Consider the following 13528-nt stretch of genomic DNA (forward strand, 5'->3'; position numbering starts at 1 on the left):
TTATCAGTACCAAAAATTCGATTGAACCCAGGTAAAAAAAAACTACTGTTCTAGACCACGTTTCCCAAACTTTTTCGGCCACGGAACTTTTACACTTTTTATCTCGCCTCGCGAAACAAAAATGAAAGGGTAAAATTGATAAAGAAAAACGGCCTAATGTAGTGGTTCTCAATGGATAATATTTTGGACATCTTGTGCGATAATTGAAATATTTGCAGCTCTTTCTGACTAGCGGGATTGAACATGATATATATATCAGTTTATACGTGACAAAATATGAATTAAAAGATTATAAGATTACATATATACTTGCTCTTTACTCTTCAGACTATATAGGCGTGAATCTCACTCCGTGATGCACCAGACTATTAACAATGTCGATTCTGTTTGATGCAATGACTCTTTCAAGCAGTGTTTTAGAAAACTGAAAATAAATATATAGTTTCATTATCAAGTTTGGGATTTGTAAATCGCAAAAAGTGCTGTTTGGCAGAGGTAAAGCGAAGGTAAACTTATATTAAAAATACATAAAAAAAAAATCAATCCAATGTTATGTTCATGTGTATACCGAGTCCATCTAACTTTAGGTGAAACTAAATTTCGTTGACCCAAGACACTATCAAGTTATTTAAATCAAAAAAAATGCTATTTAACAGAAATACAGAAAAGAGATTTGGTTAAAGACATAGTCTTTTAAACTATGTCCTTATCAATCTTTGGAGCTGTAATTAACATGGACACAGAGTAGCTAAGCTTATCCTAGAAGTTAAAAAAAAATATTAATTTTTCGTTTAAATAAAATTATTTGCTGATTTGCTGCGTTACAGTATCGCCACTGGAAACGATATTTTATTTTGGGGCTTGCATGGCGTAGTTAACCAATGCCAAATCGTATAGAATTCACATTGATACACTCGGTTGGAATTACTTATTAGCCAGAAAAAAACGATAGTTGTCCGAATCATGATATTATACAGTATTTAGACTAGAGGATTTTCCAAAATAAATTCCATTTGACATACAAACCAAAGCTGAGCTTATACTCAATATAATAAAAATAATACTTTGTCAGCAGGTTTCCCGAAAAAATTGCAGATATTATTTATTGATAGATATACAAGTAATTTACACGAGACGCGAGATATTCCAAACTTGAACGGCTTAAAATGTTTGTGTACCACAGGCATTGTGCGTTATATTTACCTAATATTGAGGTCCTCTAAATTAGCCACAGGGATTGTAGACATTCTACATTCATTATAAGAACATAACATATTAATACTCAAAATAAACTATGAAGAAATAGGGAATATATTTCTAGATTTGAAAACTTATGGACATGAGGGGCATGGGTTCTAGGAACACTACCAATGAAGGTCTATACTGGTTATAAGGTATTTGCGGCTATAGTATATCATAGGAAATTTAATTTTTAGGACACGAATTTTGGGAGAGGGGATTAACAACTACATTAATACCCTCTGGTGAAAACGGGTTTCAAGATAATAAAAAAATGGTATATGGTATGCAGAATGATAAGGACATGTTAGCTTTGGTACCTCATGATAAACGATTTTAGAGTCGTAATATTTGCAATAATAAAGCGTCATACATATTACATACACGCATGAATATAAGATATGGATACTCGCACTTAAAAACAGCGCATTAGGAATATTGCCAGCTTCGAACACTTATCAACCTACTTCGAACATTCATAAATATGAATCGTATGGTTACTTGGACTACCAAGGATTGCCGGCTTCAAACACTTATCAATATGAACCGTATGGTTACTTGAACTACCAAGGAATGCCAGCTTCGAACACTTATCAATATGAATCGTATGGTTACTTGGACTACCATCGATTGCCAGCTTTGAACACTTATCAATATGAACCGTATGGTTACTTGAACTACCAAGGATTGCCGGATTCGAACACTTATCAATATGAACCGTATGGTTACTTGAACTACCAAGGAATGCCAGCTTCGAACACTTATCAATATGAACCGTATGGTTACTTGAACTACCAAGGAATGCCAGCTTCGAACACTTATCAATATGAACCGTATGGTTACTTGAACTACCAAGGATTGCCGGCTTCGAACACTTATCAATATGAACCGTATGGTTACTTGAACTACCAAGGAATGCCAGCTTCGAACACTTATCAATATGAACCGTATGGTTACTTGAACTACCAAGGAATGCCAGCTTCGAACACTTATCAATATGAATTGTATGGTTATTGGTTACTAGGACTACCAAGGGAAGTATAAGTCGGGTGTACAATTGGCCTAATTTATATATTATCCTTATTGAAAATTTCAGTTTGGGACACAAATTACATGGTTAACCAGTATCGAAGGTAGTAAGATTCACGGTTATATTAATGTACTTGATTAGACTCACTCCAATATTACCAGTATTGAAAATTTATTGCGATTCTGGATTGGAACATGAATGGCATAGTTATTAACTGTTTACTACCAGGTGGTATAAACCAGGAATTCCCAAAGTGGGCGGTTATAATTATATTATAACCTGATAATTGAGTTTATCGTTTAACGAGCCTACAATTTAAATATAATACGACGAATGAGAACACGCTGCAATGGACAGGGGTTCAATAGCGCAGAAAATATTTAATTTAAATGGAGCTCCTTGGAATGCAAGGAAATGAGGAAATAAAATCCATATGTTATATTTGAGAAATGCATCGATACGTGATTTTTATAAAGATGTATCTTTTTAATGAATATCTCTCATAATTTGACAAACCATGCAAAAAAGACAGAAGTCAGAAACCTGGATTCTTTCATTTACGACCTCGTTTGTGGTAGAGAAGGGGTTTGTAACAATGAAACAAGTGCTATCAAAAAAAACATCGCCATTCAATTAGTAAACGGGGTGAGTTGAGATTGTGGCTGACGAATATGTCACCAAATATTTAAAAAAAAATACTCTCTGGAAGACCAATAAGCTTATATATCTCATTGAAAAAAACACTATAAACTATGATTTACCTTGTTTATTTGCTCTGTAATATATTCGTTTCTGACCTCAAATGTTTTTGTAAACTGGGTGGGTATATATTACTGTGAATAAGAAGGTTAGGAACCACTGATATAAACCATGATAATTTACAGATACATTTCTGCGCTTAGTCGGATTCTTTTTTATAGTATGATACTATTTTGTGGAAAAAAACAAGTGCATTCTACACAGAACATTAAAAATCATGTTATCAATAAAGAAATACCCATATAAATAAAACACAAGAAATATAGACAAATCCGTGTATTTATTCTATTGGATCATTTATATAGATGTATACACATAATAACCTAACATATTAGTACCTGCAATCAACGATATAGCAATAGGAAATATATTTCTAGATTCAAAAAGTTAGGAACATGAACGAACTATTACCAATAGGAAATATATTTCTAGATTCAGACAGTTATGAACATGAATAAACTATTACCAATAGGATTTACGGCTATATTGATACGTTACAGCAGTGGTTTTCAAAGTGGGCGTCGTAAATTTTTTTTTTTGCGGAATCTCTTTTGCGGCACATAGAAAAAGTAATAATACAAGCGTGAAAATGATACTAAACAAGAAAAGGCTAAAAACGCAAGTACGACGTAGGCTACATTGACTTTGGATCGTTCAAGTAGTAAAATTCCGTGATTTTTGTTGCAACTGGGGATGCGATGATACTAAATGCCGTTTGGGCTTATTAGATAACATGTTTCACTGGCCAAAAGCTTGCTTCAACAAAACATTGCTGCTTTTCTTCGTCGTTTTTAAACGAAATCGATGTAAAAAGAAATTTGGATTTTCTTCAATAAGGATCATCCTTCATTGGTAAAAAAAAAGCGTTGCGCACTCTGATTCCTTTTAGTTCTAGCAGTTAGGTAGACGTTTTCAAGGGAGGATTCAAGGAGAAATCGATAAAGAAGTACTGGTACTTATATCTTGAGTATAATTTTTTTTCATAAGTATAGTATAGCTATGAAAATATTTTTACGAATTGTGGTGATTACAATGTAACTCTTGTTATGAAAATGCTCGCAACAACTCAAAAATAACTAGCTAGCAATAAGCTACATATAACAAATATTATGTTTCATTCAAAAATACCTTGAAAATACGGGGATGGACGGGGATGGAATGTAAATATCCAAAAAATGCACGATTAAGTCCAACAAACAAAAAATAGATTTAATTAGCTACATGCCCCCTCAAAAATTGTCTACGCCCCTTTTGCAAACCGCGCCCCACCCTTTGAAAACCATTGCCCCAGTGAATAATTGCTGATACTATTAAATTCCATGCCAACGATACTGAGAAGTGAACACTGGTCCGGTTCTAAAGACTTTGCCATATAAAATTATTAGCGCGCATTGGTGCCTAAACTAACAGTATTACTGCAAACACAAGGGGAAAAGTTCCTTCTCAACAATGACGAAAATTTGACAAAATTTGGAACAAAGTAATGCAAGTTTTATTCGGAATATTGGGCGGTAATATAACAAAAACACGGTTTTTTATTGCTAAAATTCATTCTTGTTTTATTCGCTCATTAGCCTCAAAAAAACGATAGTTGTCCGAATCATGATATTATAAAGTATTTGGGGGGTTTACCAAAAAAATTCCATTTGACAGACAAACCGAAGCTGAGCTTATACTCAATATAATAAAAATAATCCTTTGTCAGCAGGTTTCCCGACAAAACAGACTTAGTTAACTTTTTATTTATAACTATTATATATGTGTCCATCAGCCCTTTCACGAAGTATATTGTTAATGCTGAATATGTTTTGCTCTTTATAACTAACAAGAGAGCTATGCTCAAATATATGGACACGAGATCCATAACGAAAATTTTTACCATCATTTCCCTGAAAATCATATGGTTTTCGTGTCCCACGCGTCCCATGGGAAATACAAAGGTGTGTTATCTCATCCCATCTCATGGCACGTTTCCCATGGACAAGCCTGGACATAAGATAACTTTGCGATAATGCGTATCCATATTAAGTTTTTGGCCACTCGGAAGCGTTGACACAAAATCCTAATATGGTGAGCTGGAGTGAATATTTAATTATTAGATGCAAACAGCTAATTTTCAAAGAGATGCTAAAATTGTACAATATTCCGCCTAAAACTCAGCTATTAAACATGTACAACGATACTTCAAACACTTTTACGAAAATTTCTTCCCTGGTCTATTAAAGCATATGTTCTCAAAGTGCTCCGTGGGAAAAACTTAGGCGCTCCGATTACTTAATAAAATACTGACTTGTCCAATTTTGTGACTTTCCAAAGAAGTAATAACACTAATAAAATTTGACATCAGTAGTGTCGAAATATGACAACGAGCGCAAATTCAAATGTGACATTATATATAAGTAAGATCGCAGAGGATAAAAAGTTGTCTCTCGAGTAAAATATTAAATTCATAGCCGGTGCGAGCATTCAAAATATCTTGTCATAGTAATTTATTTGTGTTCTTTGTTACTCAAATTTTAGTCGGGAAAACTTATATGGTATATGGTATACATTTTAAAGAAATCCTAACATAACACAAATTTACAATGTCTGAAAAGCGTTTTCAATCTGCTGTGAGACTGCTAGAACAAAACTTATGGTGATATCTTCCGTTTTAGATTTAGATTTTTAGTTTTAATATTTTATAATGCCGGTTTTCAATTGAGAAATTGGGTTGCAAATTCACCTGGTATTAAGCCTATTAAAATGTTTAGCATTTAAATTAAGTAAAGTAATTTTAACTTATTTAGGAATAGTAATAGATACCAATTTTAAAATTGATTGTGGGGATCCGTGAATAGTGGTGATGAATGTAAATTAGAAAGATTGAAAAGATTTTATTAACATACTTGCTTTTTAGACTCGAGGCAGCCACCTCTCTCAGTGATGCATAATCGGACGAATAACCCCGCATGTCTTTAGATATAATGATGAATTGTCTTTCCCTCTTTCAAGAAGTGTTTCAGAAAGCTGAAATTTATATGAGATAATGAAATGTAGGTAAATTTTGTATGATATTGATTTGAATTATATATAGATGTTCGAACTACGTCATTACTAGGTTTGAGGTTTATAAGTTACAGAAAATGTAATTTGACAGGAGCACAGAGAAACTATGCTTATACTTTAGAGTTTAGATACATAAAAATGAAAATATTAATTGTCAGTTCATTGACAAATTATTCACAGATTTCCCCCTAAATTACAAATATTACTTTGGAATGATTTGTCAGCGTATAATATTGCAACACATCATATAAAATATATTTATATTCATGAAGAGCACGTTGAAAATACGGCTACATATTCAAGAAAGGAAAATATCGAAAATAAGGCGGGAAAGATAAAATCTAACAAATTTTTCCTTTACGCCCCTCAATAAATTGTCCACGCCCTTGTGATAAGCTATGCTTATTCTGAAGATACAAAGACGACAACTTGTAGCATATTGATATCCATTTACATTCATTCTATATTATTTGCAGATTTTCAATATTATAAATATTACATATTTTGAATGATCTGTCAGTGTGCTATGTTGTATCTCATTATCTAAATCTTAAATAGTTAATAGTTTATCAGTACCCAAAATTCGATTGAACCCAGGTAAAAAAAACTACTGTTCTAGACCACGTTTCCCAAACTTTTTCGGCCACGGAACTTTTACACTTTTTATCTCGCCTCGCGAAACAAAAATGAAAGGGTAAAATTGATAAAGAAAAACGGCCTAATGTAGTGGTTCTCAATGGATAATATTTTGGACATCTTGTGCGATAATTGAAATATTTGCAGCTCTTTCTGACTAGCGGGATTGAACATGATATATATATCAGTTTATACGTGACAAAATATGAATTAAAAGATTATAAGATTACATATATACTTGCTCTTTACTCTTCAGACTATATAGGCGTGAATCTCACTCCGTGATGCACCAGACTATTAACAATGTCGATTCTGTTTGATGCAATGACTCTTTCAAGCAGTGTTTTAGAAAACTGAAAATAAATATATAGTTTCATTATCAAGTTTGGGATTTGTAAATCGCAAAAAGTGCTGTTTGGCAGAGGTAAAGCGAAGGTAAACTTATATTAAAAATACATAAAAAAAAATCAATCCAATGTTATGTTCATGTGTATACCGAGTCCATCTAACTTTAGGTGAAACTAAATTTCGTTGACCCAAGACACTATCAAGTTATTTAAATCACAAAAAATGCTATTTAACAGAAATACAGAAAAGAGATTTGGTTAAAGACATAGTCTTTTAAACTATGTCCTTATCAATCTTTGGAGCTGTAATTAACATGGACACAGAGTAGCTAAGCTTATCCTGAAAGTTAAAAAAAAATATATTAATTTTTCGTTTAAATAAAATTATTTGCTGATTTGCTGGGTTACAGTATCGCCAACTGGAAACGATATTTTATTTTTGGGGCTTGCATGGCGTAGTTAACCAATGCCAAATCGTATAGAATTCACATTGATACACTCGGTTGGAATTACTTATTAGCCAGAAAAAAACGATAGTTGTCCGAATCATGATATTATACAGTATTTAGACTAGAGAATTTTCCAAAATAAATTCCATTTGACAGACAAACCAAAGCTGAGCTTATACTCAATATAATAAAAATAATACTTTGTCAGCAGGTTTCCCGAAAAAATTGCAGATATTATTTATTGATAGATATACAAGTAATTTACACGAGACGCGAGATATTCCAAACTTGAACGGCTTAAAATGTTTGTGTACCACAGGCATTGTGCGTTATATTTACCTAATATTGAGGTCCTCTAAATTAGCCACAGGGATTGTAGACATTCTACATTCATTATAAGAACATAACATATTAATACTCAAAATAAACTATGAAGAAATAGGGAATATATTTCTAGATTTGAAAACTTATGGACATGAGGGGCATGGGTTCTAGGAACACTACCAATGAAGGTCTATACTGGTTATAAGGTATTTGCGGCTATAGTATATCATAGGAAATTTAATTTTAGGACACGAATTTTGGGAGAGGGGATTAACAACTACATTAATACCCTCTGGTGAAAACGGGTTTCAAGATAATAAAAAAATGGTATATGGTATGCAGAATGATAAGGACATGTTAGCTTTGGTACCTCATGATAAACGATTTTAGAGTCGTAATATTTGCAATAATAAAGCGTCATACATATTACATACACGCATAAATATAAGATATGAATACTCGCACTTAAAAACAGCGCATTAGGAATATTGCCAGCTTCGAACACTTATCAATCTACTTCGAACATTCATAAATATGAATCGTATGGTTACTTGGACTACCAAGGTTTGCCGGCTTCAAACACTTATCAATATGAACCGTATGGTTACTTGAACTACCAAGGAATGCCAGCTTCGAACACTTATCAATATGAATCGTATGGTTACTTGGACTACCATCGATTGCCAGCTTCGAACACTTATCAATATGAATTGTATGGTTATTGGTTACTAGGACTACCAAGGGAACTATAAGTCGGGTGTACAATTGGCCTGATTTATATATTATCCTTATTGAAAATTTCAGTTTGGGACACAAATTACATGGTTAACCAGTATCGAAGGTAGTAAGATTCACGGTTATATTAATGTACTTGATTAGACTCACTCCAATATTACCAGTATTGAAAATTTATTGCGATTCTGGATTGGAACATGGATGGCATAGTTATTATCTGTTTACTACCAGGTGGTATAAACCAGGGATTCTCAAAGTGGGCGGTTATAATTATATTATAACCTGATAATTTAGTGAAAAGTTAATCGTTTAACGAGCCTACAATTTAAATATAATACGACGAATGAGAACACGCTGCAATGGACAGGGGTTCAATAGCGCAGAAAATATTTAATTTAAATGGAACTCCTTGAAATGCAATGAAATGAGGAAATAAAATCCATATGTTATATTTGAGAAATGCATCGATACGTGATTTTTATAAAGATGTATCTTTTTAATGAAAATCTCTTATAATTTGACAAACCATGCAAAAAAGACAGAAGTCAGAAACCTGGATTCTTTCATTTACGACCTCGTTTGTGGTAGAGAAGGGGTTTGTAATAATGAAACAAGTGCTATCAAAAAAAACATCGCCATTCAATTAGTAAACGGGGTGAGTTGAGATTGTGGCTGACGAAAATGTCACCAAATATTTAAAAAAAAATACTCTCTGGAAGACCAATAAGCTTATATATCTCATTGAAAAAAACACTATAAACTATGATTTACCTTGTTTATTTGTTCTGTAATATATTCGTTTCTGACCTCAAATGTTTTTGTAAACTGGGTGGGTATATATTACTGTGAATAAGAAGGTTAGGAACCACTGATATAAACCATGATAATTTACAGATACATTTCTGCGCTTAGTCGGATTCTTTTTTATAGTATGATACTATTTTGTGGAAAAAAACAAGTGCATTCTACACAGAACATTAAAAATCATGTTATCAATAAAGAAATACCCATATAAATAAAACATAAGAAATATAGACAAATCCGTGTATTTATTCTATTGGATCATTTATATAGATGTATACACATAATAACCTAACATATTAGTACCTGCAATCAACGATATAGCAATAGGAAATATATTTCTAGATTCAAAAAGTTATGAACATGAACGAACTATTACCAATATGAAATATATTTCTAGATTTTCAGTCAGTTATGAACATGAACGAAGTATTACCAATAGGATTTACGGCTATATTGATACGTTACAGCAGTGGTTTTCAAAATGGGCGTCGTAAAAATTTTTGCGGAATCTCTTTTGCGGCACTTAGAAAAAGTAATAATACAAGCGTGAAAATGATACTAAACAAGAAAAGGCTAAAAACGCAAGTACGACGTAGGCTACATTGACTTTGGATCGTTCAAGTAGTAAAATTCCGTGATTTTTGTTGCAACTGGGGATGCGATGATACTAAATGACGTTTGGGCTTATTAGATAACATGTTTCACTGGCCAAAATCTTGCTTCAACAAAACATTGCTGCTTCTCTTCGTCGTTTTTAAACGAAATCGATGTAAAAAGAAATTTGGATTTTCTTCAATAAGGATCATCCTTCATTGGTGAAAAAAAAGCGTTGCGCACTCTGATCCCTTTTGCGATTTCGTATTCATGCGAAGCAAGATTTGCGACCATGGTCGTAATACGAACAAAATATCGATCTCGAGTAAATGTTGAGAGAGAAATGCGTGCGGCGCTCACAAATCTTACCAAGGTTCAGTAACAGTTGTAAAAAGACGCAAGTATTCCCATCCCATTAAATGCATTTTCACTGACTTTGGTCTAGTTTTCTTTGATCGTTTAAATGAAACTCATTGCAAAAAAGGTCCTTTATTGGAAGGTACGGTTTAATACGGTTTCCACGAAAAGTCGCAACTTGAGCATATTTTTTGGAGGGTGTCACAATACGAAGAAGTTTGAGAACCACTGCGTTACAGTATCGCCACTTGAAACGATATTTTAGTTCGGGGCTTGCATGGCGTAGTTAACCAGTGCCAAATGGTATAGAATTCACATTGATACACTAGGTTGGAATTACTTATATCACATCGTTATTGGAAAGCTAATGTAATTCTAGCTTGGAACACGAATGACACGGTTAACTGGTTACTACCATGGTCATAGACCATGATACTTTCAAATTACATATATAAGATTAGCCAGATTGGCCCAGAAAATTAAATCAATAAATTCTATGCAAGAAAATAATGACTATGCTATCAATAAAAGAAGTCAATATACATATAAATATGACACAGGATATATAGACGCCCTTGTATCCGCAAAACTCAGTGTGTACTCAATTCAATTCATTATACATAGAAATGAGTTTCAATGTTTTAGAATTAATGATTTCCTCTCTATATTATTATTGATACAATGCTGTTCTAGCAGTTAGGTAGACGTTTTCAAAGGAGGATTCAAGGAGAAATCGATAAAGAAGTACTGGTACTTATATCTCGAGTATAATTTTTATTCATAAGTATAGTATAGCTATGAAAATATTTTTACGAATTGTGGTGATTACAATGTAACTCTTGTTATGAAAATGCTCGCAACAACTCAAAAATAACTAGCTAGCAATAAGCTACATATAACAAATATTATGTTTCATTCAAAAATACCTTGAAAATACGGGGATGGACGGGGATGGAATGTAAATATCCAAAAATTGCACGATTAAGTCCAACAAACAAAAAATAGATTTAATTAGCTACATGCCCCCTCAAAAATTGTCTACGCCCCTTTTGCAAACCGCGCCCCACCCTTTGAAAACCATTGCCCCAGTGAATGATTGCTGATACTATTAATTTTCATGCCAACGATACTGAGAAGTGAACACTGGTCCGGTTCTAAAGACTTTGCCATATAAAATTATTAGCGCGCATTGGTGCCTAAACTAACAGTATTACTGCAAACACAAGGGGAAAAGTTCCTTCTCAACAATGACGAAAATTTGACAAAATTTGGAACAAAGTAATGCAAGTTTTATTCGGAATATTGGGCGGTAATATAACAAAAACACGGTTTTTTATTGCTAAAATTCATTCTTGTTTTATTCGCTCATTAGCCTAAAAAAACGATAGTTGTCCGAATCATGATATTATAAAGGATTTGGGGGGTTTACCAAAAAAAATTCCATTTGACAGACAAACCGAAGCTGAGCTTATACTCAATATAATAAAAATAATACTTTGTCAGCAGGTTTCCCGAAAAAACGGACTTAGTTAACTGTTTATTCATAACTATTATATATGTGTCCATCAGCCCTTTCACGAAGTATATTGTTAATGCTGAAAATGTTATGCTCAAATATATGGACACGAAATCCATAACGAAAATTTTTACCATCATTTCCCTGAAAATCATATGGTTTTCGTGTCCCACGCGTCCCATGGGAAATACAAAGGTGTGTTATCTCATCCCATCTCATGGCACGTTTCCCAAGGAAAAGCCTGGACATAAGGTAACTTTGCGATAATGCGTATCCATATTAAGTTTTTGGCCACTCGGAAGCGTTGACACAAAATCTTAATATGGTGAGCTGGAGTGAATATTTAATTATTAGATGCAAACAGCTAATTTTCAAAGAGATGCTAAAATTGTACGATATTCCGCCTAAAACTCAGCTATTAAACATGTACAACGATACTTCAAACACTTTTACAAAAATTTCTTCCAAAGAAGTAATAACACTAATAAAATTTGACATCAGTAGTGTCGAAATATGAAAACGAGCGCAAATTCAAATGTGACATTATATATAAGTAAGATCGCAGAGGATAAAAAGTTGTCTCTCGAGTAAAATATTCAATTCATAGCCGGTGCGAGCATTCAAAATATCTTGTCATAGTAATTTATTTGTTTTCTTCGTTACTCGAATTTTAGTCTGGAAAACTTTTACGATTATTTAATAAATGAAAAATCACTATTTGAAAATTGCACGAAATACGTCCCAAACTGCCAACTATAAGTAGACCGGAATCGTATTTTAAAGTTAATCAAATTTGATTTGTTTTTTCGGCACTCAAAATTATTTTAAAGATATCGACAAAATACGAACGATTGTAATTTAAAATATTGCAAAAAAAATGTTCGATATATTTTGCATTAATTATCTTATATATCGTCACATACAGAGAAAAAGTCGTATTGGGCTCCATCGGTAGTTTCAATATAGACAAAAGGTACATCGCGCGAACAATTTACTGTGTTTCCATTTCAGTTCCTATATGGTATACATTTTAAAGAAATCCTAACATAACACAAATTTACAATGTCTGAAAAGCGTTTTCAATCTGCTGTGAGACTGCTAGAACAAAACTTATGGTGATATCTTCCGTTTTAGATTTAGATTTTTAGTTTTAATATTTTATAATGCCGGTTTTCAATTAAGAAATTGGGTTGCAAATTCACCTGGTATTAAGCCTATTAAAATGTTTAGCATTTAAATTAAGTAAAGTAATTTTAACTTATTTAGGAATAGTAATAGATACCAATTTTAAAATTGATTGTGGGGCTCCGTGAATAGTGGTGATGAATGTAAATTAGAAAGATTAAAAAGATTTTAATAACATACTTGCTCTTTAGACTCGAGGCAGCCACCTCTCTCAGTGATGCATAATCGGACGAATAACCCCGCATATCTTTAGATATAATGATGAATTGTCTTTCCCTCTTTCAAGAAGTGTTTCTGAAAGCTGAAATTTATATGAGATAATGAAATGTAGGTAAATTTTGTATGATATTGATTTGAATTATATATAGATGTTCGAACTACGTCATTATTAAGTTTGAGGTTTATAAGTTACAGAAAATGTAATTTGACAGGAGCACAGAGAAACTATGCTTATACTTTAGAGTTTAGATACATAAAAATGAAAATATTAATTGTCAGTTCATTG

At 32.8% G+C, this 13528-nt stretch overlaps 1 long non-coding RNA gene across 1 annotated transcript; it reads right to left on the bottom strand.

The window, feature by feature from the left end:
* Window positions 1–5935: 5935 nt before the first annotated feature.
* On the bottom strand, window positions 5936–13267 carry LOC144431276 (uncharacterized). Its single transcript, XR_013479905.1, has 3 exons — window positions 13204–13267; window positions 6943–7065; window positions 5936–6037 (listed from the first exon to the last, which is right to left on the bottom strand). It is a non-coding gene; the product is annotated as an uncharacterized LOC144431276 (long non-coding RNA).
* Window positions 13268–13528: the final 261 nt, after the last annotated feature.

Source organism: Styela clava, chromosome 13 (assembly GCF_964204865.1).
Source record: "Styela clava chromosome 13, kaStyClav1.hap1.2, whole genome shotgun sequence".
NCBI lineage: Eukaryota > Metazoa > Chordata > Ascidiacea > Stolidobranchia > Styelidae > Styela > Styela clava.